The sequence below is a fragment of the Theropithecus gelada genome, chromosome 1 (assembly GCF_003255815.1).
Source record: "Theropithecus gelada isolate Dixy chromosome 1, Tgel_1.0, whole genome shotgun sequence".
Taxonomy (NCBI): Eukaryota; Metazoa; Chordata; class Mammalia; order Primates; family Cercopithecidae; genus Theropithecus; species Theropithecus gelada.
Window position 1 is genome coordinate 15,924,321 of NC_037668.1, and position 4,057 is coordinate 15,928,377.

Genomic DNA, 4,057 nt, shown 5'->3' on the forward strand with positions numbered 1-4,057 from the left:
GATTAACTAATGCTCTCCCATAAAACAGAAGCCAACACTCAGAAGGAGAGAAAATACATCTGTGTCCTCAATACCTAGAACAACTGTTGGCATATCAACAGGCACTCAATAAATATTTATTGAATAAGCAAATAAACATAAAGGTTACGTTGATCTAGAACTGGGGAGGGGTGAGGTGGTTGGGACCAAAGAACAAAAGACAAAGGTAACTGAGAGTGTAGTAAAAGTGTCTTGAGATCATAGTCCATGAAGTCCAAGGTGAATAAGGAAAGAAGTGAAGCCAGAAAGGATGTGGTAGATTGGAACTGTAGTTGACCCAAACTAGGTGATACAAAATTGAAGAATGAATGACAATTTATCGGCGTTTAGAAAATTTGTGGGTTCTGAAATGAAAGAAGCAGATCTTTAGAGGAAATGACCCAGATGACAGAAGCCCAAGAAATGGGTAGAAGACTTGCTTACTATTCAATTTAAATTTTTCTCCTTTTGGGCTGGGCGCGGTGGCTCACACCTGTAATCCCAGCACTTTGGGAGGCTGAGGTGAGTGGATCACCTGAGGTCAGGAGTTCGAGACCAGCCTGACCAACATGAAGAAACCCAAATACAAAATTAGCCAGGTGTGGTGGCGCATGCCTGTAATCTCAGCTACTAGGGAGGCTGAGTCAGGAGAATCACTTGAACCCGGGAGGCAGAGGTTGTGGTGAGCCAAGATCGTGCCATCACACTCCAGCCTGGGCAACAAGAGCAAAACTCCGTTTCAAAGAAAAAAAAAATTTTTTTTTCTCCTTTTGGTTTGAGACACAGAACTCAGACCTCTCTTCTGTGAAGTCTACAATGGGGCCCTGCAGCTGCACGTTCCAGTTGAACTAGGCTCCCAGTTGCTATTGGCTGAGGAGGCAATGTAAACAATACTCAGAATCCTATTAACTAATAATGGATTAATACCCAGTTACAAGTGTCTAGTGCATACTGTTCCGAGTGCTGTCCTATTCAATGTTTGTACAAATGGTTTAGTTAAGAACGTTGATGACAGATTATCACATTTGTAGACATCAATAATCTGGTAGAGATAATATGTTGGATAGCAGAATCAGAATATAAAGAGATCTTGGCAGGCAGGACCAAATCTAATGAGGTGGGGTTTTTTTCTCTTTTGTTTTTTCATTTTTTAGAGACAGGGTCTCTATATGCTGGAGCACAGCTGCTATTCACAGGTGCATTCATAGCACACTACAGCCTTAAATCCTGGCCTCAGATGATCCTCTCATGTTAGCATCTGAAGTAGCTGGGACTATAGGCATACCCCACTGCACCCAGCTAAGATGCAGTTTAAATGGGTCAAATGCAAAGTTCAGTGCAAAGATCAAAAAAAAAATAAAGTTGCCGGGTGCGGTGGCTCATGCCTATAATCCCAGCACTGTGGGAGGCCAAGGCGGGTGGATCACTTGAGGTCGGGAGTTTGAGACCAGCCTGACCAACATGGAGAAACCCTGTCTCTACTAAAAATACAAAATTAGCTGGGCGTGGTGGTGCATGCCTGTAATCCCAGCTACTCAGGAGACTGAGGCAAGAGAATTGCTTGAACCCAGGAGGTGGAGGTTGCAGTGAGCCAAGATCATGCCACTGTACTCCAGCCTGGGCGACAGAGTGAGACTCTGTCTCTTAAAAAAAAAAAAAAATTAAATGACCACTCATATCTAATATCAAGTATTAGGAAAGTATGAGCAAATGGCTTATGGCAGTCTTACAAGGTTGGTGGGAATCTAAATCAATTTAGGGCAATCTGTAAGTACATATTACAATTTTTTTTTTTAACAGTGTAAAGAGGTTTTCTTTTTTGTTGTTTATTTTGAGATGGATTCTTGCTCTGTCACCAGGCTGGAGTGCAATGCCATGATCTCGGCTCACTGCAACCTCTGCCTCCTGGGTTCAAGTGATTCTCCTGCCTCAGTCTCCCAAGTAGCTGGGACTACAGGCGCCCGCCACCATGCCAGCTAATTTTGTATTTGTAGTAGAGACGGGGTTTCACTATGTTGGCCAGGATGGTTTCGATCTCTTGACCTTCTGATCTGCCCGCCTCAGCCTCCCAAAGTGCTGAGATTACAGACATGAGCCACTGTGCCTGGCTGTAAATAGTTTTTATATTGTGTATATGTAACATTAGACCAAATTATTTAAAGTCAATACATTTTTATTCAAGGAATTCCATGTTGTGATTTCTTCCACTGTCCATCAAGGTCACTTCAGATCCTCTAAAGAGCTGGAGTAAAAAGATTTATCTTCAAGTTAGCCTTTTTAATGAAACTGATCCAGTTGTCCTGTCAGCGCATAATTACTTTGGCTTCCTGTCAGCTCCTTTTAATATGGATATACTGATGAAGACTTCAAAATTCACCAAGAATCTTTGGGATCTAATTTCTTCAACCAATTTACTTTAGGGTCCTTTATAGTGTAGGTGGTGGGGATCTGCCTGGTTCTTAATTTGACGCCTTAAGCGATCACACTCAAGAATAGTACAGATGTGTGGAATATGCCAATACCTTTAACTCCAGACATCATGTTCTCAAGATAAAAGCCTTTAAAACAAAAAGCCATCGATAGCCAACAAAGTGCCGTCAACCTGAAATTGGAATGCAAAATTAATACTGCTGAGGATTTCCCTCATATCCCATGCTGTTCATCTATTCCACAGTCCTAGAATCAATCTTTTTTTATTAAGAGACAAGGTCTTTGCTACCCAGGCTGGAGTAGAGTGGTGCCATCAAAGCTCAGTGCAGCCTCCAACTCCTGGGCTCAATCCTTTTGCCTCAGCCTCCCCTTCCTGAGTAGCTACAACTACAGGCACATGCCCCAATACCAGCTAATTTTTATATTTTTGTGGAGATGAGGTGTTTGTTACTTTCTTGCACAGGCTGGTCTTGAACTCCTGGTTTCAAGCAATACTCCCACCTCGGTGTGGGGATTGCAGGCTTGAGCCACTGCACCTGGCCTGGAACCAAACTTTACGGCTATCAATACTCCCATTAGTTAACTGTCTCAGGTATCATAATATCCCTTCTTATATGTATCAAAACTCATACTGAACAATGAGTTCTAGGTTGCAAAAAGTACATATTAAATTTTTAAATGCCGGGTGCAGTAGCTGACACCTGTAATCCCAGAACTTTGGGAGGCCGAGGGCGGATCACGAGGTCAGGAATTTGAGACAGCCTGGCCAATATGGTGAAACCGTCTCCACTAAAAATATAAAAATTAGCTGGGCATGGTGACATGCACCTGTAGACCCAGCTACATGGGAGGCTGAGGCAGAAGAATCGCTTGAATCCAGGAGGTGGAGGTTGCAGTGAGCCGAGATTGTGTCACTGTACTCCAGCCTGGGCAACAGAGCAAGACTCCATCCCTTAAAAAAAAAAATTTTTAAATGTGCATACCCTGTGACCCAGCAACTTTCAATATTTACCCTAGAGACTCCAGGTACAGTGGCTCATGCCTGTAATCCCAGCACTCTGGGAGGCCGAGGTGGGTGGATTACCTGAGGTCAGGAGTTTGAGACCAGCCTGGCCAACATGATGAAACCCCATCTCTACAAAAAATTAAAAAATTAGCCAGGCGTGGTGTTGCACGCCTGTAATCCCAGTTACTCGGGAGGCTGAGGCAGGAGAATCGCTTGAACCCAGGAGGTTGAGGTAGCAATGAGCCGAGATCATGCCATTGCACTCCAGCCTGGGCAACAAGAGCAAAACTTTGTCTAAAATAAAATAATATTTTATATATATATATTTTTTATTTTTATTTTACCCTAGAGAAATACTACCATATAGCACTAAGAGGCATAAATAATTTTCACTGAAACATTGTAATAGCAAACAATTGGAAACAATCTATATGTCCAACAACAGAATGGTTAAGTAAGCTGTAATACATTCATACTATAGGATACAATATAGCAGTTCTTATGAATGAGACAGCTTTATATATATGGAGATGCAAGTTCTCTGAAACATGTTAAGTGTAAAAAGAAGATCTGGAATAATACAAACCATGTGATACTTTTTTT

General features: G+C 42.2%; 1 pseudogene; it reads right to left on the bottom strand.

Annotated features, from left to right (window-relative positions):
* Window positions 1-3,047: 3,047 nt before the first annotated feature.
* LOC112616186 lies at window positions 3,048-3,127 on the bottom strand (annotated as a pseudogene).
* Between the last annotated feature and the right edge of the window lie 930 nt (window positions 3,128-4,057).